Source organism: Canis aureus, chromosome 11 (assembly GCF_053574225.1).
Source record: "Canis aureus isolate CA01 chromosome 11, VMU_Caureus_v.1.0, whole genome shotgun sequence".
NCBI lineage: Eukaryota > Metazoa > Chordata > Mammalia > Carnivora > Canidae > Canis > Canis aureus.
Genome location: NC_135621.1, coordinates 60415729 through 60440226, shown reverse-complemented (window position 1 = coordinate 60440226; position 24498 = coordinate 60415729). Strand labels below are relative to the sequence as shown.

The window sequence follows — 24498 nt, the reverse complement described above, 5'->3', positions numbered from 1 at the left end:
TTTGTGATTAAACAGACACTAGAATGTTTTGGGGTTTTTTGGTTTGTTTTTTTAATTTTTATTTATTTATGATAGTCACACACAGAGAGAGAGAGAGAGAGAGAGAGGCAGAGACACAGGCCGAGGGAGAAGCAGGCTCCATGCACCGGGAGCCCGACGTGGGATTCGATCCCGGGTCTCCAGGATCGCGCCCTGGGTTGAAGGCAGGCGCCAAGCCGCTGCGCCACCCAGGGATCCCTAGAATATTTCCTTAATAATTTAATCAAGTTGGGATCCCTGGGTGGCGCAGCGGCTTGGCGCCTGCCTTCAACCCAGGGCGCGATCCTGGAGACCCGGGATCGAATCCCACGTCGGGCTCCCGGTGCATGGAGCCTGCTTCTCCCTCGGCCTGTGTCTCTGCCTCTCTCTCTCTCTGTGTGACTATCATAAATAAATAAAGAAAAAATAATAATAATAATTTAATCAAGTTATTAAGGAGTAGCCATTAGCTGACATTTTTAGTGTTCTGAGATTTGATCAAAGTCAAATTAGTCTTTGTTTATAGATTATAAGTAAAAATGATAGGCTGAAACAAAATAGATTTGAGCGTCTGTAACCTAAATAATAAACTATGTATACTATTTTTAAAGTCACCTAACAAAAAAATTTGTGGAATAAATTCTTGATAAATAATACATCTGTTTATATAAATGATGGTCTTTAGCCTTGGAATAAGCATGTTTCGATAGTGTTTCTTTCAGGCGAATTTTCACATCTGAAGTCTAAGATCCAATCAGTTTGGTTTGACTGGTTTTGAAAAATATGTTCCAATAGATAAATAAAATATAAACCCTCCAAATAATCCTCATTGAAACTAAAAGATACAAAAGTATGTACTTCTAAAAAAATCACAAAAAACAGTATTTTCTTCGTTTGTCCTTGCATCCAAAAAGTCAAGATATGAAACATCATTGAACTAGTAGTATTTTTTCCTAAGGAAATTTTGCTTCTAATAAATTATGTTAAAAGATTCAGTAGAAGACTTCGTTTTCTTTTTCTTTTTATCTCTGAAAACAAAAATATGTTAAAAGCAAGACAGATATTTGAAGGCCTACTTGCATAGTGAGAAGATTTGGATAGACTATCTAAGCCTATTTATTTATGGGAAACTTAGTGAAAATAGTCAGAGGGTAGTTTTTCTGAAGGAAATTCAAGTCCTTTGATATCTTACTTACCCCCTTTACAGTCTCTCACCTAATCATTCCTCCCAGTGAGATAGAGGGGGCATAGAGATACTTGGGGAAAAGTTTAATGTTGGATAAGATGTTTAATGGAAGGTTTTTTGGGTGAGGAATTAATTATACTATGTAATAATTATTCTTTCATGAAGAAAAGAAGATACATTAGCAATTGTCATCATCACTGTCTAATGTATGCTGGCCTCAACCATTTTCTCTTTTGATTAGCTTTGATGTTTGCTCTTATTTCACTCTCATTCTAAATTCATGAAATCTTGCTCTTTCATTTTATTGGTAAACTATTCACAATATGAAATGGTGATGAAAATGATTTTTTCAACTATAAAGTTTGTTTATTCTGAGAACATATTTAGTTGTTACCAGTTCTCTGATTACAACTCTAGGTAATTGAGAGAGTGAAGCACAGCTACTGGAATTCACTTGATGAGGAGTATAGCAGGAATCTGAAAGGGGAACAATATTGAGCTGCCGCAAGTGAAACAGAGAAGCTAGACCAAAAGATAGCAAAATTGAAATAAAGAGCCAGGCAGACTGCCAAATCTATGTCATCAATCTGAAATGGAAAAGAATGGCAATGAGTTTTCATCCCACATGCCAATGCCTATCAATCTCTGGAAGCTGCTCACATTATGGTGAAGAATGTGAGGTTATAGCCAAGTTCAGGGGGATACAGTGCTGTGATTGATTAGCTCTCACTCTTGGATATAAGAAGAGAGAGCCATGACAAAAATGCCAAATGTTTACAATCTCTCACCTAAATAAGAGGAGAATACATGGGTGGAGACCAAGGTACCTACAGCTTTCTATGTGGGTGGGCCTAAATTAAAGCCAGAGAGAGCCTCTACTTGGTTGCATAGCATCTCACTGAGAAGCCATGGACATGAGTAATTTTACCCATTAGCTCACCCTATAAACTACCTCTTTTCATATTGGAAGTAACTTCTGACCAGGCAATAGTTCCTAATGTATTAAAGGATTGATGAAGTATCAACTCAGGGACATTAGGAATATCTAAGCCTATCTGCACACATTTTCTAAACAGAAGCACAGTGAGAAATAACAAGTAAAGCTTGTTATAGAAACTCCATGCTGTTACTCAAAGCCCTCTCTCAACATCAAATGTCCAATTGGTATACTTCCAGGCATTGATCACTGATAATGAACTCAGAATGTCAAAACCAGGATGACTGGGAGGTTGAAGTCAGATATTTGATACTTGAAAGCATGTGGTAATAGAAGGTTTAATGCTAAAGAGAATGACAGGGTTGGTCAGAGAAGATAAAATGTGTCATATTCAGTAGGGTGCCCCTCACTAGGACAGTCTTGCCACTATTTGAGCAGGGTAGTTTACAGATCACATCTGGGTGAATGATATTCCAGGAACATGTAAAGGATAGAAAGATGGGCAGCTGCCTCTCAAGTTATCTGAAACTATGACCAAGAAACAACTGTCATAGCTGATGGTGTATTGTCACCAGTAATCTCTGCAGGTGGTCTTCGATGTTTTGAAATGCTGTAATACACAACTGAAAAACTCTGATGTGGCTTTTCCAAGTGGGTTTTTTTAATATGCCATCTTAGAGAAGGCCTCCTTAGTTATTTGAGGTGCACAGAATCATATAGTGGGCTAAGAACTTGAGCACTGAAGTCAGACAATCCTTGGGTCAAATACTAGTTCCATCAGGTAGAACCTAGATGAAACTTTTAACTCCTTATATAATCCCTCTAAGCCTGAATCCCCGCACATGTGAAGAAGATAAGGTAAACAAAGCAACTCCGTTGTGAACATTAAACATAATATATGCAAAATGAGTAAAATGGGACTTGGCTCAGTAAGTGCTCTGTTAAATATTAGATTTAAAACAAACAAAAAAGAATTGTCCTCGGGAACTCTGAATTTTTGGGATCTATAATTATGAGCACAGATGTACCTGCTACTACATGAAGTTGCTTCTATTTGCTCTAGCCTAGGTAGCAACCTAATGTGAGCTGAGCTTTTGCTCATCACAAACTCTAGGCCAGATCAGTTTCATGAGGGATATAACATTTTGAAGATAGCATTTCCAAAATTAATAGTGGATGTGATGGTAAGAGTTCCCTTTCCCACTATGGCTTCCAAAGCCAGCTTTCAAGAAGTAGGCATGAGTTTGAAGGCCACTAGGTCCCCACTTGAATAGGAATACCCTAAATCCTTTCCCCTAACTCTAGGATAAGACTTGGACAGGGTGAGATAGGTTAAGTAAACAAGGACTTTGGCAGCTAGAAAAGAGCAGCTACCTACAAAAATTTAAAACATTTATCTCCTTCAAAGTAAGTGTTTATTGGGAGAGTCAAGTCTGGGGATTTATAATGATTTTCCATTAAATCATGATGAAGCTTAAAATTCCCAGAGGTCATGTTCACCTTTTCATCATACATCTTGGTCATAACTGTCAGGAGGCCCAAAAAAGACTCTGAAAAGCAGTTCATTGCACTGTGTTTCACATCAGTAGGGCCAAGAATGCAACCTAAAGCTCCTGGTAGAGCTCTACCTAAAGAAGAAACATCCCAAGAGCAAATGTTACTCCTTTATTTTTTGAGCTTTAGCCATTAACTTAAGACAAGCAAAAGATTCAAAATCTATAAGGGTCAGAGGTCAGATTGTGTCCAATTCTTCCTTCAAGACCATAGGAATCTGAGGTTAAAGAGTTTTAGCCTCTGGATTCCTGGAGCTATCGTGCAAGAAACTAATTTAGAGTAAACTGATCAGCAAAATTAAAAAGCCCAGGTCCAATACCTAAATAAATCTCCAGTCCAAAGAAGCCCAACAGAGGGCAAGAATTCATGTGTGATTTCATGGGTGGAAATCAGAAGATTGAAAATTCCAAGGTATGATAAAAAGAAAGTTGTTAAAAGACTTGGGAGCATGAACAACATGGTTCACAAATCATAAAACTGAATAAGAGTAGTAGTACACTTCATTCCAAGTGTAGCATAACATTGCCAGGAAATACACTTTTTTTTTTTTTAATTTATGATAGTCACAGAGAGAGAGAGAGAGGCAGAGACATAGGCAGAGGAAGAAGCAGGCTCCATGCACCGGGAGCCCGATGTGGGATTCGATCCCGGGTCTCCAGGATTGCGCCCCGAGCCAAAGGCAGGCGCTAAACCCCTGCGCCACCCAGGGATCCCGAAATACACCTTTAATGTATGGCAGGGACTTAGGAATATGGTATTATTTTATACAATTATATGAAAAATCCCTTCTAATGAGGGTTCAACCTTTACACATGCCCATGCTGATTTTATTTCACACTAATAAATGTTAGTGTGAAAGTCAAAACAAGTCCCCATTTCTGCCAAATGTTTCCCTTTTCCAAAAGGCCCCTGTGTCTCCTTATCATGCATGACAAATTTGAACTGCAGAGAATAATTTCAACTAGAATTACATTATAAAAATACAACTAGCAATGAACAAACAAACTGTTGCAAAATGTCATAAGATGTGTGAGAAAACTACATGGTTGGGAACTCAACACCACATCATCATTCCTGAAGATGAACCAATTCGTTTTTGTCATCATAGTCTACCAGGTAAACTCATTCCATGTTATTCCTATCAATCTACAATATGGAGTACTGTCACAGCACTCCGTCAAGGGAAGGGAGTGGAGTAGATAAAATGCCAACTTAGATGGGGATAAGTACTAATGACAAGTACTGATTCTGCACAAAAGAAATTGCTCTACAATTAATTCAAGAACAAAAAGAAGTACTCACAATGTATTATTACTAGTCCATTAAACTATAATTTGTAACGCTGGATAAAGCTGCATCAACCAGATTGACTTAAATAACAAAATCATCCCCTCAGACAGATGCAAATTTCCTTATTCCTATAAGTGAAGGGTAACTGAAAGCTCCAAATCATTCTTCACTGCTAACACTGAGTGCTTAGAGAATGTTCTTTGTTGAAAGTTCAAAACAAGATAAAATATTAGAAGCATTCAAAACCATTTTATCTTTGAAACATCAGTCCTCAGAACAAAAAGTCACTGAATTCCTGAAATATCCTTCAGCAGGAAAATGGGCCAGAATTTGAAATACATATTAAAATCCTTTTAATGAATAATTTGACCCTCACCACCAGTGGAACTATAATAAAACAAGTGGAACTTGTAATAAAAAACTAGATATTTTTTGGAAATTGTATATGAAGGGATATTTATTTCATAATTAGAAGTACATTTCTTTTTTTTTTAAGATTTTATTTATGTATTCATGAGAGACACAGAGAGAGAGGCAGAGACACAGAGAGAAGCAGGCTCCATGCAGGAAGCCTGATGTGGGACTCGATCCTGGGACTCCAGGATCATGCCCTGGTTTGAAGGCAGGCACCCAACCGTTGAGCCACCCAGCTGTCCCTAGAAGTACATTTCTATAGTCAAAGAAACTCAAAATGTGCACAGTAGACAGGCAATTTCTGATGTAGATACTTCTAATTTAGGGAATTTAACATAAATGATGAGCTATTCTCAGAAAAGATATTGAGCATCCATTCCAGTGATATCTGATATATATTCAATAGAAGACAAGCAGGCTGACAAAACACTGTAAGGAACAAAGCATTAGAGAAATAAATGTGCTAAAAACATTTTTCGAATGGTAATGTTCATTTGAAACACCTAAAGATCATGTTAAACTGCAGATTTTAACTTGGTATGTCTGAGATTCTACGTTCATAACATGTTCCCAGGTGATGTGGATGCTGCCAGTCTAGGGAACACAATGTTAAGGGCAGTTGCAAAGAAATAAGGTAAATGACCATCATATAGAGGAGTTTGCTTTTTTTTAGATTTCTCTAAAGTTTCACTTAGTCTGAATTGTCCTACATCAATGGTTTTTAACTTGGCTGCACATTAGAATCACCTGGGGAGTTTTCAAAACTCTTACTGCCCAGGTCACATCCCAAATCAATGAAATCAGAATCTTGAAGGGGTAGTTCCTGGCATCAATAGTTGTTGAAGGTCCCCAGGTGATCTCAAAGTGTAGCCAAGAGTGAGAACCACTGGCCTAGATTGACTTTTAATGGCTTAACGAAATTTAAGCCCAGCTTTTCTTAACTTTAGCTCAGTATCTAAGTACTTGAACAGATGTCATGATCACTAAAAACATCAGCACAGGAAAATCAAGCAAAATCCTTTGCTGTTTTAATTGTCCTCTGGGATCCCTGGGTGGCGCAGCGGTTTGGCATCTGCCTTTGGCCCAGGGCGCAATCCTGGAGACCGGGGATCGAATCCCACATCGGGCTCCCTGGTGCATGGAGCCTGCTTCTGTCTCTGCCCCTCTCTCTCTCTGTGACTATCGTAAATAAAAAAAAAAAAGTTTAATTATCTTCTACTGGGGTTCTTTAAGTAACTTTGAGGTGACTTTACGAATGTGGTCCATAACTGTCCTTTCATGTTTTCTATCAATTGGATGCACATTTTGCTGGCCCTATTTCACTATAGTCTTCCAGAAAGAAAAACACAGCTCTCTGAAGATACACTGCCATTAACTGACACATACACATAATAGATAATCCATAATGAATCCCAAACTTCAGTTTCTTTTTTTTTAAGATTTTATTTATGTATTCACAAGAGACACAGAGAGAGGCAGAGACATAGGCAGAGGGAGGAGAAGCAGGCTCCATGCAGAGAGCCTGGTGTGGGACTCGATTCCGGGACTCTGGGATCATGCCCTGAGCCAAAGGCAGACGTTCAACCACTGAGCCATTCAGGTGTCTCCCCACAACTTCAGTTTCATATTGAATATAGAAACAGCTTCAATCTTCCCATTACTTTGGAAAAACAACACTTTATGTAATATCCATATCTGCAAAGAAAAAATGTTAATAGCAGGTCCAGAAAAGTAAAAAAGATTTGGTTAGAATATTGGTTGTCAATATCTTGGTCTGCAAATAATGCAGTATTATAAAAATAACTTCAGTTAGGCTGATATCCTCCACACCAATGATCATTATCACTATAAAAACTCATTATGGATTTGAAACATTTTACATACTAATGTATGCTTCTCTATTAGTGTGCACTATAATTAAAAAGTAAAGATAATCTTGTTCATTGGAGTCTCCCGTACAAATTTTTAAATATTTGCATGGAAAGGGAAGTCAAAGTTTCTTCTTTCAAAATTTCTTCTAATACTGATTGAACCAAAATAAGTTTTCCTATATCCCAAGCATCTTGTCTCTTATCTCCTTCAAATTAAATTTTCATTCATTTCTTTATTCTTTCAATATACCTTTATTCAATTGGTTAATTGCTCACTATATTAGGTACTATACTATACTCTTGGCATAGAGTGCTGAGAAAGCCAGATATAGTCTCTGCCTTGTTAAGAGTTTACAACATAGAGGGACAGACAGATATATGTGAAATAATTATAGTATCAAACATAAAATTGTATGGTGCAAAAAATGCTTTAAGAAAAAACAAGAAACACTATGATACAAGACTGTAAAATGACTTTGTCCTACTCAGGGAGCTCAGAAAAGCTGTCCTGCAGAAGCAACAGTAGAACTACAATCCAAAGGACGGTCAGGTTTTTGTCCTTTTTTTTTTTTAACAGCTTTATTAAGGTATATTTGATATATACAGAACCGTATAAATTTAACATGTACAATTTGATGAGTTCAGACATAGGCAAACATGTATGATACTGTCACTACGATCAAGGTAATAAACACCTCCAACACCTTGCAGAGTTTCCTTATGTCCCTTTGTTTTATTTTGTTTTATGGTAAGAGTACTTAATGTAAGATGTACTTTCTTAACAAATCTTAAAGTGTGCAATATGGTATTATTAATTATAGGCACTATGTTGTACAGGACATCTCTAGAACTTACTCAACTAACATAATTGAAACTTTATTCCCACTGAATATCAACTCCCCAGTTCCCCACCCTCAAAGCTCTGGCAACCACTATTCTATTTTCTGCTTCTATGAGTCTATTTTAAATAACTCATATAAATGAAATCATATAGTCTTGTCTTTCTGTGACTGGCTTATTTCACTTAGCATAACATCCTCAAGGTTCATCCATACTGTCACAGAGACAGTATTTCCTTTTCTAAGGTTGGATACTATCCTATTGCATGGATATACCACTTCTTCTTTATTCACCCATCTGTATGTAGATAGACACTTGACAAAAAGGAAGTAGAAGAAAATTCCAAGAAGAGGGAAGAGCAAGGGAAAAACTTATATAGCAGAAGGAAGTACAGCAGGTAGGAGGAACAGAATGAAATCACTGAAACCCTGGCTGGAGCAGAGAGGGAATGGACCACAGTATGCAGCTAAACTGTTGCTCTGCAAGGTGCCACTACTTGCATCTTGGATTGTGGAAATATTTCTCATGATGAGTATGTGTACTTTGATTAGGGAAGTCAAAGTTACAGAGTACAATTAAAATAGTCAAACACCACGGGCTATATAAAAGTATATAGTAAATACAGCCTTCACCAATTCATAGATCCTCCTTCCTTCTCAGACTTTTTACACAATAAGTACACTAGAGTATTAGAAGGGCTAAAAATTATCCTAGAAATTAGACTAGTATAATCATTTTTAATGGTAACCCTATGTTCTACATTTTCCTACATTTTGTTAGCAACATTTTAAGTCCTATGACACATCTATAAATAGATTATGATGGCAGTGATATTAATAAGTCCTGTAAACTAAATGATAATATATGTTTGCATTTACCTAAATATATTTAAACAGAAATGGAGACTATGGAGGATAATTTTAAAATAAGGAGTGTTTGGCTCTAGAGTAGGCAAATGATAGCCAGTGGGCCAGATCCAGCCCAAGGCTGTTTTTGTAAATAAAGTTTTCTCAGAACACAGCCATGTGCATTAATTTATGTATTGGCTGCTTTCACGCTATAGTGATAGAACTGAGTAGTTGCAGTGAAAACCACATGGCCCAAAAAGCCCTCTATAACAAAAAGTTGCTAACACATGTGATCACAGCTGGACAGAGTTAGTTTGACAATATGCTAAAACATCCTTTATATTGTATTTCCCCAAAGATTTCAGCATCTCCTCCTGGGGAAAGTTTTTAAGAAAGTGAACAAATCTCTCCAGTGGGGTGACTAACTGCTCCTGTTGGCCTGGGACTCCTAGTTCTACCACTGAAAATCCACATCCTGAAAATCCTTCAGTCCTGGGGAAATCGGCTGGTCACGTTACCGCAGCCCTCCTAGGATGCAGACTAGGAAGCCCCTTACACTGAGATTATTGTTTGTGAGTAAGAGACAGTGCTTTATGCATCCTTTTACTTACATTCCCAAACCCACCTGTAGTACAGGCTGCTAATAATCAGGAGAGCTCAAGCACTGCTGTCATATTATTGACAGAATGAGATATCATTTATAGATCATGCCTAAAATCTAAGTCCACACGAAGTTCAGCCTATGAGGATCATATCTCTAAAGGTAAAAGTGGTTCATCTAACAGCCTATTTCTCCTTCTAAACCACCTACCTGGAAGGACACTCATTTCAAAGAATATTTACTAGCTTTGTTAGAGGTGAGATGATATGAAATGAAGATTAAAGCAGCAATGTCTGCTTTCCCAACCCTTTAAAAAACAAATAAACCAAAACACGACTTGGGTTTAGAGAGAAACTGTAGGTCTCTTTAGGTATAGACCAGTGAGCCATCTCAGGTCCCTGTGCCCAAGTGCGAGGGCAGCCAACAATTACTAGAAGCAACCTCCCAGGAAAGCACCCCATATAAAACAGATTAACTCCTTCTACAAAGAAGGATGATGAAAGTTAGGAAGGATGAAGAAAGAACAGGTTCTTAATAAACAGTCCATGTGTCTAAGTGTGGAGGTTGGAAAGGGCAGAAGTGCCTGGAGCATTTCTGAGTGCAAAAGATCAGTGAAGATTCACGATTCAATTTCCATGGACTTAAGTTTGGGAGAACCAAGAGTTGCTTAAGGGAGACAGCCTCAAAGTGAATAGTTATCATTTTATGTATACCCAAGTATTTGTTTCTTTGTTTGCCAGGGTAATTTCAGTTTTCATTTTTCAGTGTAGACGCTGAAAAAATATCTGTTTAAACTGTGCATACAGTTGCCAAACATTTTTTCCAACAGTGTGTTTGATTCTAAGTAACTAATTTATACACAAACACAGTGGTGCTTGTTAAAAACTGCTTTGAATACTGTACCCTAGAATAATTTTTTCTATAAAGCTGTCCAGACACAGGTTCTCACATAAAGCAAGAAGCAATGCAACACAAAAGATGAAGTGCTGATTCCTAAATCTGTTTTAGTACTCTCCTGACAATTTTCCAACAGATTTTGGGAGCTTCTCATTATGGGCAAACTGGTATTTTGGAGCTGTCAAAGTATACATCAAACAACTGCTGCTCAGGGCCCAGAGAAGTCATCATAAAGGTCAATAACTCTTTTGTACTTTTTTTTGCCTTATGGGGGTAGCACTTTTATAGGCATTTTGGTTATTTCATGGTAAAGGAAAATTCTTTTCACAATGGACATTCAAGACAACCAAATAATAATTCTGTATAATAATGTGAGAGCCTGACTTCACTGTGGTCACCATACATTACTGTAGGGATTATTATGAGGTTTGGAGGAGGAAGTGTTTCTTCCTTTCTTTGGGAAAGGTTAAGAAGTGAGGAGGAATCTGGATTTGGGTAAAGGAAGGATCTATGGAGTCTTCTGTACAACTGAGTGGGGCTCTCAGCTCTGAGCTAAGGAGAATGAGAAAGAATTGCTTCTCAACAGAGAAGCATGGCCTGTGCCTAAGGAAAGTATTATATAGACAAAAGTATACTTAAATTTATATCTATTTTAGTATATCAAGTCTAAAAAGTTGCATCTAAGTAAAAAAGTGACAGGGGCATCCTGAACAGTGAAGCATGGCCCATGACTAGGTAGAATAAAACCCCGCTTGAAATTTGTCTCTCCCAGTTCTATAATTCATCACTTTATGCACAAGTACTCAATACATAGTTTCAGCTTTTTATTAAATTCTGTTACGTGTATATCTTATAAGTATGCAGCTCAATGAATTTTCACAAACCAAACAAACTTATGTGGCCAACACTCAGATGAGTAAATGACTATCTTGCTGTCACTGCTTCTCATAAACCACCATCCTAACCTGCTTGGTACATCTTCTATAAATATCACTATTTGGTCTTAGCCATATTTTTGAATATGACGCCTGGGGCTCATGCCTCCAAGAGATGAAATTAAGGGACAAATGCATAATTCTGGAGAAGGTGGTGAGGGGACAACACCAGAGGGGTACCTGGATCCACAGTATAGAGCACAGATCAGGAAACTTGTTCGTGATCTATCTGTATCAATCTCAAGAGCCAGGGAATAAACATTCTTGATTTGGTGGGCCATAATGTCTTTGTCAAAACTCTAAATGAATATCAGTAGCTATATTCTAATAAAATATTATTTACAAAAACAGGCATAGGTTGTACTTTGTTACTTCTGGCTTAGAGCAAGTAGTATCTGTGCAATGTGAGGTATTACATGAACATCAGAAGGGAAACTGTAAAATACTGGATCTCACTCTAAATAACTCAGACATTGGTTATCTGGACTCCTCAAGGCAGAACTTGAACCTTATAGTTCATATTTGCTTACTTGTATCTTTGGTATAGTTTCTAACTTTCAAAATAATGCAGTAGTCAGCAGCAAGAAACTGGAAATGTCTAGAAGCAAGATTATTTCTGTTATATTTAGCAACATCGCTTAAGGAAAGCATTCTGGATTTCACACTATTTTCTAAATCTCAAATTCATTAAAAGCAAAGTTTTGCTTCAATAAAATATCCCATGAACAATGAAATTCGTATAAATCTTGAGGGTTTCTAAATATTTGACAATTTAGCCACAAGTTTAAAAGTCCATTATATTATGAATTGAAAAGAGAGACAAAGTTACACATAACAGCACATTTCTTCCACTTTTTAAAACTATTGGTCATTTTAATATGCTTTGACTCAGTTCTGTTTCCATAAAGCTAATTTGTTTCAGGACATGATGAAACCATTTGCATCATCTTGCATTCAATGTGTTAAATCCTTTATGTTCTTGGCAGAAGATGTTTTAAGGTCTGTGATGGAAATACCAATTTTGAGAGAGAAAAGTGAAATTTCTACAGAGAGATAAAAGTGAAATTTCTACAAAGTTCCTACTTAATCAAAGGATTCTTAACTGCTTTCAATTATTCCTTTAGAAAACTATGAAAAGATATAGGGAAATCTGAAAATTAATGTGATTTGACAAAAATTAAACAACCACTGGACATCACATGACAACATTTATCAAGTACCCATGGAATTAATTTTATGGATTATCTTTTATAAGCATGGAATTACCCACACTATTTTCTTTGTCCACAGAGTAGATTAAGCATCAGGTGTTTTTTTTGTTTGTTTGTTTTATTTTGTTGCCACAGCACTAAAAATTAGGTCACCCCACCAACATACTGGCCGTCTTTGACATCTTCATTTTCTCTTTTCCTGTATGCCAGATATACTATTCTATTCCTATCACTAACTCTACACACTAGTCCAAAAAATCATTATTTCTCAACTGAATTATTGTAATAGCCTCCTACGAGTAATCTTGCTTCCACAATTACCTCCACAACCGTCTATTGTGGCCGTGCCCCCACCCAGCAACTAGAGCAATACCTTTAAAACACAGACTAGATGTTATTAATCAGTTCAAAACCTTCTCACAGTCTTTATCCCCCCCCTTATTTCATCTACATGTTCATATTTATTTGTTATATATTTTAATTGTCTTTTCTACCAACTAGAAGAAGCTTAATATGAGTAAGGGGAGTTGGGATGAAGAGAAGGAAAGGGAAGGTGGAGCAGAGAAACTGCATTGATTTTATTAAATACATATACAAAAGACCACAAAGCAGAATTTTTCTTTTTCTTTTTGCAACAGTAAACTGCATGAAAATATTCTAATATGTCTCAGGTATAATCCAAATACTGTGGATTAAAATATAAAGGTGATTTTAGAGAGAGAATAAAAATAAATAATGTATACAATTTTTCTGTGATCATTTTGAGGGTAATTTTTATCAGTCAATATTGAACTTTAGTGGAAAGCACATTTTTCTTGTTACTACAAGAGTATCTTGTAGCTGTATCACACAAAGAAGCTATCTCTTACTTAAGCAGATTATGATCATTGTCAGAAGAAAGGAGACAAAAAGAGAATACATATTTCCGTGTACGCTACAGAAAACTATGGAAGGCAATTCACTGTTTTGATTATAAAATATCATTAGCATTTGAGAGTTATGCCACCCTTTTGACAAACATGAAACATTAAAGAAAAAAGTACCAATTTATTGCCTCCTTAGAACTGTCATTCTTCCTATTATTAATCTTCCTATTATTAATCATCCCCATTATAACACTTCCATCCAACACCCAGTGTTCATTAAAATTTCCTTTTTATTATCATAAAAGAGTTGGACATGGGATTGTAATTTATCCATAAGTTGCTGAAATCCCTCTTCTAAACATGTGCCTCCTCTTATTTGACAGTTTGTATTGTTAAAATGCAATCTGCACTCCTTATAAAAGAAATGAGCCTCCTCATATTTTCAAAGGGCATGTACTTGAAAGGGTAAAAATAAAATGTTCCAAAATTGATTCATTTATTTCTTTAGGGGGGATAATCCTAACAACAAGAAAATACTTATCCTCCCCACCACCTAGACACACATACACACACGCTATTCCCCAGGTAAACTTCTGCCCCTGCCTTTAAGTTCACTGGTACTTTTAGATTATAAGGAGACTATAAAATTTATCTTTCCCATTGCTAAATTGAGATCCATTGTCACAATATATAGAGCACTTGGAGTAACAACCATTATTCTAGAAAAATAAATTCATTGCAGTTGTCTTAGTTCAGGGTGCTATAAAAAAAAATAGCAATGACTTGGTGGCTTAAACATAGCAATTTCTCATAGCTCTGGAGGCTGGGAAGTCCAAGATCGAGGTGTCAGCTGATTTAGTTCCTGGTGGGCTCTCTTCCTGGTTATGCTCTCATGGTGGAGAGAGAAAGAGAAAGAGGGAACAAGCTCTCTAGTGTCTCTTGCTGTAAGTGCACTAATCCAATTCTGAGGGCTCCACCTTAATGACTCAAGGACCTCCCAAAGGTCCCATCTTCAAACATGATCACATTGGGGATTAGGGTTTCAACATATGAATTCTGAGAGGACACAAACATCTAGTCCATAACAGTAGTCACTGAAGATCCCTGGTAATAGGATAAAGCAAAAAGTATTTACTCAAACAAAAAAATAAAAAAAAATCACTAATCCCTAACTTAATGCATTCATTAAAAAATCAATAAAAACAAACAAGCAAAATTATATGATTGTGTTTAATATTTAAGATTTAACTTTGGCTCAAGTTAAAATAAGTAGAGTTGTATATACAATCAAAAATAGTGGTTGCCTTCACATCTGCTAGAATGGTTCTAATCAAAATGACAGATAATGGAATGTTTTGGCTGGGGAGAAAATAGAGAAACTGGAACCCTTATACACTGCTGGTAGGCATGTAAAATGGTGCGTACACTTTGGAAAATAGTCACCAAATGACTCATCCGTGCTACGCTTAGGTATATATACAAAAGAAATGAAAATATATGTCCACATGCAAACATATGTAAAATGTTCATAGCAGCATTTTTCATAATAACAAACAAATGGGAAAAACCTAAATGTCCATTATCTGATCAAAGAAGAAAATATAGTATATCCATACAGTAGAATATTGTTCAAAGGATAAAATGCTAATAAATGCTACAACATGAATAAACTTTGAAGACATTATGCCAAGTGCAAGAAGTTAGTCATAAAAGACCAAGACCACATATTCTATGATTCCATTTATCTAGAACAGGAAAATCCATTGGATTTATATATAAGATTAGTGTTTGCCAGGGGTTAGTGGTCTGGAGAGGTGAGGGGAGAGAAAACAGTTAAGAGGTACAGAGTTTCTTTTTGAAGTAATGAAATGTTTTAAAGTTGGTTGTGGTAATGGATGCACAACTCTGTGATTTAAATAGCTCACTTTATTTTTTTAAGTTTTTACTTAAATTCCAGTTAGTTAACATACAGTGTCATACTTGTTTCAGGTGTACAACATAGTGAGTCAACACTTCCATCCTTCCATCCAACACCCAGTGTTCATCTCAGCAAGTACACTCCTTAATCCCCACCACCTATTTTATTCATCCCCTCCCACCCCCTCCCTCTGGTAACCATTAGTTTGTTCTCTATAGTTAAGAGTCTGTTTCTTGGTTTGCCTCCCTCTTTCTCTTTTTCCCCCTTTGTTCACTTGTTTTGTTTAATTCTACATGAGTGAAATCATATGGTATTTATCTTTTTCTGACCGAATTTGACTGACTTATTTCATTTAGCATAACACTGTCTAGTTCCATCCATGTCATTGCAAGTGGCAAGATTTCATTCTTTTCTATGGCTGAGTAATATTCCATTATGTGTGTGTATATAAATTTACCACATCTTTATTCATTCACCAGTTGATGAACACTTGAGCTGTTTCCATGATCTGGCTATTGTGTTTTATTTTTCTCAATTAAAGATTTGATTTACTGAAGAATCTGAAAACATACTACAATGGAAACTGTTATTAGATGCTGCCTGTACTGTGCAATGGACCATCCACATACTACCACACTGTTTTCGGAAGACTTGAAATGCCACTGATAGTTTAAAAACTGTAAAGCCAGTGGAGAAGTAAGAAAACAATTTAATATTTCAACTGAATCTGGAGGTGCTGCTAATTTGGCTATTGTTGACAATGCTGCTACAAACACAGAGGTGCATATATCCCTTTGAATTACTATTTCTGTATTCTTTGGATAAATATTAAGTAGCACAATTGCTCAATCATAGGTTAGTTCTATTTTTAACTTTCTGAGGAACCTCCATATTGGTTTCCAGAGCAGCTGCATTCCAAACAGTACAATAAGGTTCCCTTCTCTCCACATCCTCACCAGTACTTGTTTCTCATGTTGTTGATTTTAGCCATTCTAACAGGTGTGAGGTGATTATCTCATTGTAGTTTTGATTTGTATTTCTCTGATGATCAGTGATATTGAGCATCTTTTCATGTGTCTGTAGGCCATCTATATGTCTCCTTTGGAAAAATGTCTATTCATGTCTTCCATCCATTTTAATTGGATTATTCATTTTTTGAGTGTTGAATTTTATAAGTTCTTTATAGATTCTGGATACTAAACCTTTATCAGACATGTCATTTGCAAATCAGATATGTCATTTGCAAAATGCATATGAATATCTTCTCCTATTCCATAGGCTGCCTTTTAGTTGGATGTTTCATAGAAACTTTTTATTTTGATGAAGTTGCAATAATGTATTTTTGCTTTTGTTTCCCTTGCCTCAGGAGACATATTGAGAAAGAAGCTGCTATGGCCACTATTAAAGAGGTTACTGCCTGCGTTCTCCTCAAGTATTATGATTTCAAGGCTCACATAGAAAGTGGCCCAGTTTCATTCTTTTGCATGTTGCTGTCCATTTATCCCAACACCATTTGTTGAACAGACTTTTTCCCACTGGAAAGTGTTGACATTTTTTTTTTCATTTCAAATGGAACATTCAACTTAGAATGAACTATACTTATATGTAATATATATATATATATATATATATATATATATACATGAAATATATCAATAAATCTACTAAAAATATTGCTTATGAGGTACTATTCTACCTCTGAAGAAAGTGTCTTTTTTCCTATGGCATTTATTTGGGGGGAAGGTTGAAGATCACTAATAAATAAATACAAATATAATATAATGAAATACATTTTTAGACAGTGAATACACTTAGAAAGCAAATGAATCAGGGTAAAGATAGAGTATAACAGGTGGGGGATGGATATTTTAGACAGAACAGAGAAGGTATCTGTCACTCCTGCAAAGGTGACATTGAGTTAAAACCTGAGTAATATGAAGGAGTTAAACACAAGGATACAGAGCAGATATATAAAGCATACCTAGGGATCCCTGGGTGGCGCAGCGGTTTGGCGCCTGCCTTTGGCCCAGGGAGCGATCCTGGAGACCCAGGATCGAATCCCATGTCAGGCTCCCGGTGCATGGAGCCTGCTTCTCCCTCTGCCTGTGTCTCTGCCTCTCTCTCTCTCTCTCTCTCTGTGACTATCATAAATAAATGAAAAAATAAAAAAAATAAATAAAGCATACCTATACAGAGAAGATGTATAAAGCATACCTATCCAAATATAAAGGCCCTGAATAGAAAGTGAGTTTAACACGTTCAAACAACTAAGCAGTTGGTAAAAAGAAGGAATGAAGCCATGGACATCACAAGCTGAGGCCAGCAGAGTAACTATACCTTGTTAATCTCAAATATTTTTATTAGATACATCCAAGACTGAAAAGTCATAATAAATGTTTAATAGCATCATCTCAATATGGTAGTTGAACTGGATATCATATATTGTTTGCTTCTTTAATATGAAAATTGTCAAAGAGCTTTGATTTTAAATGCCATTAGGGAATTGGCTTTCATAACAACAGCACTCTCTATTTGGAACAAAAATTACAATTCTATAAGTAATATTAAAATAAGTTAAATTAAATTAACAAGATTTGGCAATGTCCAGAACATTTTCTATTTTCAGAATTTATTTCACAGAGATTAATGTATCAGATAAGATGCCAGTAGGAAAGGCACATCACACTGTGCAATATTTATATTTAGCAATATTTAATTAAGAAACTGTTTTCCTAAAAGCGTGGACAAGGTTACGGGAGACCTCAAAAGACTAAAGAATTTCAAACTAGCAACATCAGGGAGTTGAGTACCATCACCATTTTTAGGCCCAATAAGATGGGAGTAGAAATGAGTTACTGGAACCTGGAAGCAGAGGTGTGGGAACACCAGGAGGTAGGAGTGGAGAAAGAGGGAAAGAAGGAAAGAGAGGAGAGAGAAAGAAAGCACTTTGTGTAGATGGCTACCTGACAGTTATGATCTTCACTTAAGGATTCATCCAACCAATGACAGAGCTACCAGAGTGAGTTGAGGTAATAAATGTGCTGACCTCACCTTCCTCCCTTCATCTCTCAGATCTCCTGCCAAAATTCCCCATAGACCAAAGCTGATGTAGTCCATACAGATCAACCTCCTGGAGCATAGCACAGAGGAGAGAAAGGTAGAAACTGAATTTGGAAAAACAAATGGAAAAACAATTGTGTCATACACAGCCAATTAAACAATTTGTTTTATCTGTCTATGATATTAAGGCAAACAAATAACTGAGTATCAAATCACTGTTCACTTACAATGGGCTTGCAAAACACATCCATTCCATAAGTCATTGAAAACTCAACCTATAGCCCTTACTTTCTGTTTACTTGCACTAACAAAATCTTTTACAGAAGATTTATATACGGTGTGTTTAGTAATGAAAGTGCTATGATCAAAAGAAATGTTGATTTTTCTATTTTATCTGTGACACATACATACATATATACATATTTATAAAATCTATTTCATCTGTGTGTGTATATATACATATATACACATATATACATAAAATTTTAGAGCCACCATTCCATACCCTGTATCAGTAATTCTACAATTTTTACACCTATACGCACACACACTCATATGATGTTAATATATGCATCATGTTTTCTCATTTACCTACCCAGGATTATAACCATTTCCTTGTGTTTGTGCTGCTATTCCAATACTATATTTCCCACTCAAAAACTGGTATCTGAATGTACGGGGAAATGGCATAATTAGAATGATTATCTGGCAGGTTATTCCAATTTGATTTGATTGTGCAACTTCTAGTAATATGTATTAGTAATTTATTTCTTGCAATACAGTTGTGATACACAGAGTCTCAACTCTATTACTAAAAACAGCTAATTTACACTACACTAAGACCTACACTATACTAAGTCATAACCAGCACAGTAGACACAGATTGTCAACCTTCCAGACATGCAAATAACAAAAGTCCCTTGTTATTCCTTTGGTTTCCAAATCTTTGCCTAGATGCCAAAATTAAAACCCATGTTAACATTATTACAAATAAGAAACATAGAGCTTCCTGTGAAGTGTTGGATCCAGGAAGAGGAAAAGCCAAGCAAAACATTAAAATAATGGTTTGCTAGCCATTTCAAAATATCACTATGATTAAAAATCTATCTATGGAGAATACTTACACAAAAAGTATTTGAAAAAAAAGTATTTGATGGAAGAGGAGAGTAACCCTCTCATCCACTCTATCAAGAGCCTTACTATAATGTAAATAGAATTATTAAAATTAATATCATTACACTGCCTTGGGGATCAGAGTATGTAAATTTCATTAAGCCATAATTCATTGATTTATCATATCAGTAGTTCTCATTCTGCTTTGCCTATTTATAGACCGTGAAATACATAAAGAAAACATGCAAGATGTACAGAATTCTCCCTTCTCTCTTCAATTTTTATTTTTAGCTCCAAAGGTTCTAATATTTGTTTATTCTGTACGCAAAAATGTGTACCAAAAACCCCTTGTGTTAATATGCCCAAAGTGGTGGTAGAACAAAGCTCAAAGAATTTATGGCACACGTAAACAGTGTGTGTATGTGTGTGCGTGTGTGTGTGTGTGTAGGCAAGGGTGGGGGAAGAAACTGAGAGATATTGTGTGTGTGTGTGTCTGTCTGTGTGTGTAGGCAAGGGTGGGGGGAGAGACTGAGAAATATTTTACAATCAAAAACTTTCACCCTATCATTACTGTCATTACCAGTGAAGTTTTCATATGTGTGTTAATAGCATAATTTGAAAACAGTGGAACATAATTAAATGGGACGGTGGCCATCTTCATAGCGTTTCAGAAACATAAAAAACTCTCCCTTGCAGGATTTTCAAAATATTACCATCTTTCATGAATCAAGTGCTTGGTTTTTCCTGCAACTTAGAACATTGTTGTCCCAAGTGGAATACATTAGCTTAAAATAGAACCTTTATGCCACATTACTCACTTCTGTGAACAAGCAATCCTGCTTTGTTTTGTCATAAATGCTTGAGGAGAAGTTAAACATCTGTAAGTTCAGATCATGCTCAAAACAAATGATCCACAATAATCAGTAGCTTTGGGCACAGATAAATTTGAACTTGTATTATCTTTCCTGGAAATCGACATAATGTAATCAAATCAAACCATCAACTGTAGTAAATATTTAATGAATAATGGGGCTTTAATCCTTTTTCAGTTTTGTGATGTATTAATAACTTGTGATTTCTAAAGGTTGCAATTTCAGCCTATATTTTTCTTGAGACTTAGAATTAAATTAAGTCATTTAATGTTGACATTTTTATTTTTACTTCAAATTGAACATTCAATATAGAAGGAACTGTGAAAGATCTCAAGATGGCAGTTTTTAAAACTAAATTAACAAAGTTGAGACACTTACAATTGATTTATTCCTGGAAATCAAAACCAAATCAATTTAAAACTTGGTCAAAATTATTGACACATGAATAGTGAAAGCAAAATATTGGTCACTTCACAGGGCACACAGCAGTATACAGGCTAAACAGACCTGTGCCAGGTTTCAGTGCCATTTCACAGGGTTGCATGAATAATTTGCATCTCCACTGTTTAAAGCCACTTTAGGAAAACCATCTCCACTTAGTCAAAATATTACATTGGGATTTTTGTTTCTTCAGTGTTGGATAGTATGTGTGATTAAAATCCATGCATTACTACTTTTCATAAATGAAAAGTTTGCTGTGTTTGTTTTCAGTTTAATGATTCATTGGTTATGTGTATTGTCTTCGGTAAGAAAAATGAATTTATAAGAGTGTGCTGAGCTTCACAAAGTCATATTTTACTTCTGACTCTTATTTGATTTTTAAAGCTATTTAACCTAGCCCTTTGTGTCTTCCACCAAGACATAATAGGATTTTATACTTAAAACTCATTATATTCTTCTATTCAAAACTTGATTCCAATTTATATAGGGAAAATTATTCCTCACTTAGATTTAGTTTTAATATATATACATTTTTCCCTTGCTTGCAAAAAAACTTTTAGAGCTTTGAACTGAAACAATGACAAGTTTGACCAATTTTAATAGGCTCCCAAACAAAAATGCAAGCTTCCTAATATGACAAATAAGAGTAGTAAGACAAATGGCTGTAATTGTACTGACCTGTTCACCTGGCAGAACCATTTACACTTGGTTGCCATGGAAAACCCTGCTGAGAAGGAAACAGCAGGAGAAATCTAATTTAGTGCTAGTGCCAGTCAGTACCTCCAAGGCTAGTTTCTAGTCTCTTTTCCTTGGAATTGTTTCCCAGGGTCATCAGTTGTATCCTCACATTTGCCCCAGAAAAATAATAACACTTCTAAATGTTCTGCACCCAAATATACATTTCCTCTCTTTAGCATGAACAACTGTGAAATAAAGCACCCTAACTCTTTGACATGAATAAACAGATCATTTTGGCTGCCTGCTTAACTGAACACAGACTAATAACAGAAATTACCATTTTGTAGTCTTTATTTTTCTTGGCTTCTCAGTAGGATTCAGTACTGTTAACCACTGTCATTTACAAGATTCTCTTTCTTTGATGTAGGTGATATTATTCTCTCCATCATTTTTACAGACTCATCCCCTTGTACTCTCATGGTAACTCAAAACTCAGAAGTTGCCCTCTTCCTTCACCATTCAAAATTTTGTTCTCTGTGGAATCTCATCCCCACTGAAGGCTTTGATTACCACCAATATACTAATGATTTGCAAAATTTTATCTTAAAGTTAAACCATTCTTCAGAACTCTAGGACCATATTCCAATTTCTATATAATCCTCCTACTGAGATAACATAAAGGCTCATATCCAAAACAAGTCTCTTTTCCAGTGTTCTCCATCTCAATGAATACTATCAACTTCTATCCAATTATACAAGACAGAAATCCAGGAGGCATTCTAGAGTCCTTCTTTCCCCTCAAGTTAAAGCCAATAGTCCAAAGCCACCACAATCCCTCTCTTACAATTCTCTCTACACTACTACAATAGCCTCTTAACAGGCCTCCTTGTATCTACCCTTATCTCTTTCCAATAAGTGTTCAACCCATAGACAGAGTTATCTAAAAATTATGAACCTAACTTTATCAGACCATTTTTCACCTTCCTTATTAAAATAATCCTTTGGCTTCCTCCTGAGTTTATGCTGAAGACCAAAATTCTTGCCATAGTCTTCCAATTTCTGTATGGTCTTGCTTCTACCATGCCTCACCCTTAACATTATGGTCCTCTCAGTTCTCTGCATTCCAGCCACATGTCTTCTTTAAGTTCTGGAAGAATTCATGTCTCTTATACAACAGAATCTTTGCACAGACTCTTGCTTTTTTTTTTTTTTAATTCTGTAATTCTCCCCCACTCCCTGTTTTTCCTTCATGTATCTTCATCTATAAGTTCATTAATAATATTATCAGAGAAAAATTTATTTTCATAAAAAAGCAAACATCATCAAATTGTTTGCTGAAACAAGTGAAAAGTAAAGATTACAATACTTACATTCAACATGTTGCCATTATGAATTTAGTTTTTCCAGCCTCACAAATTAGTTTGGGAACTGTCTATTCTTGCACGACTGCCACATCCTATTAAATACAAATACTTTGCTTTGACTCTAGCAATTTGTTAATAACTATTTTAATATAGATGAAAAGATTGTATTTGTAATAAGTACAGACAGGAAATGGATAAATCATGCATTTTTTTTCTAAGCAGGACTTAGTATCAAAATAATAGATCTTTATAAATCTTGGGTTTTCACTTAAAATAAGGGATACAAATTGGATAAAATGGCATGTATAAAAACACCTATTAAATACTGAACAGACTTGAACAGCAATTGTTTTCCCCTTACTTATCCATGTAGAAGCTTAAAGCCTTCTGGCAGGCAGGCCTGACTGGCTCAAAAGGACACAGCAGTTTGAAGCAATATTATTATAACAAAAGTTATTCCTAGATGCTCCTTCTCTGTATCACATCCATGTCTAACTGTAATTCTCTGCTTTCCTTCTAGGTATCCCATCTTCAGGTTTTTATATCTTGGTTTACATTTATTTTCAGCTAAAAAACGTATTGATTCATTTCTCATTTCATGACCTCTTTTCTGACTTACATTAGTGTATCCTCTCTGCTGACAACTTAGATTCTGTTCTAATGCTTTAATTGTTTCGTCCTCATAAAATCCTTCATGGTGATGCTGTACCTTCACAGAATCCAATCCCTTCTTATCTTTGGCTTTAGGATGTCAAGGTTGGAGAAGGGAAAATCTTTCCACCTCTTACCATGATTTCAAGCGGTGCCTTTAAGAAACTTTGTCCTTTCTCCCACATAATTTTTCATAAACAATACACCCAGTGTGAACACAGCCTGATAGGAAAGATTTATTTTCTACTTATTTTTCCAGTACTGTGCAGAACAGAACCAAAGTTATACATTTGCATAATTCTTTTCTCATACTAGAAATTGCTAATTTAATAAAAGGCAAGTCAGTAGCCAAATTTAAGATGCTTATAAAAGGTACAGTCTTAGATTTCAAGAGTCTTGGAGGAATTGATAGTTTACCATTTACACTATGTATTCTCCAACTCTAGAATTTAATCTCTCAGAAATCAAGAGCCTACCTCTTTTATTTATGACTATACTCTCCAAAAACAAGAACAGTGCCTGAGACATAGTAAGTATTCAATAAATATTTGTCAAATGAGTAAATACCATTGTAAGTCATGGTGTGGGTTTTAAAGAAGTCAAGAAAGCCCTGTATTGTATGGATAATCTGATAGAGACTCAAGATACATTAATACAGTTACTTTCTAGCTTATAGGAGGAAATTTTAAACTGTTACATAATACTAATTAAATACTAAACACAGTGTCACCATGCAATCTGTCATGAAATAAGGGTACTAAGAAGCAGGAAAAGGATGACATTATTCATCCTAAATTTTAATAAAATGACACCTAAGAAAGTAAAGAAACACCTGATACATGACTTCTGTTCAACTAAAATTGTACAGATACATACCAGATACAGAGACACACAAACACACACACACACCTCAAATAAAGTTTACAAAAAGTC

General features: G+C 35.7%; 1 long non-coding RNA gene across 1 annotated transcript in view; it reads right to left on the bottom strand.

Moving 5' to 3' along the window:
• Positions 1-6844: 6844 nt before the first annotated feature.
• The window catches only part of LOC144324182 (uncharacterized), a 248358-nt gene continuing 230704 nt past the window's right edge, over positions 6845-24498 (bottom strand). Inside the window, exons 4-8 of the long non-coding RNA XR_013389606.1 lie at positions 22921-23006; positions 21551-21596; positions 18438-18550; positions 17368-17527; positions 6845-7094 (exon numbers count right to left, since the gene is read on the bottom strand). This is a non-coding gene — a long non-coding RNA (uncharacterized LOC144324182). The remainder of the gene's footprint in view (positions 7095-17367; positions 17528-18437; positions 18551-21550; positions 21597-22920; positions 23007-24498) is intronic.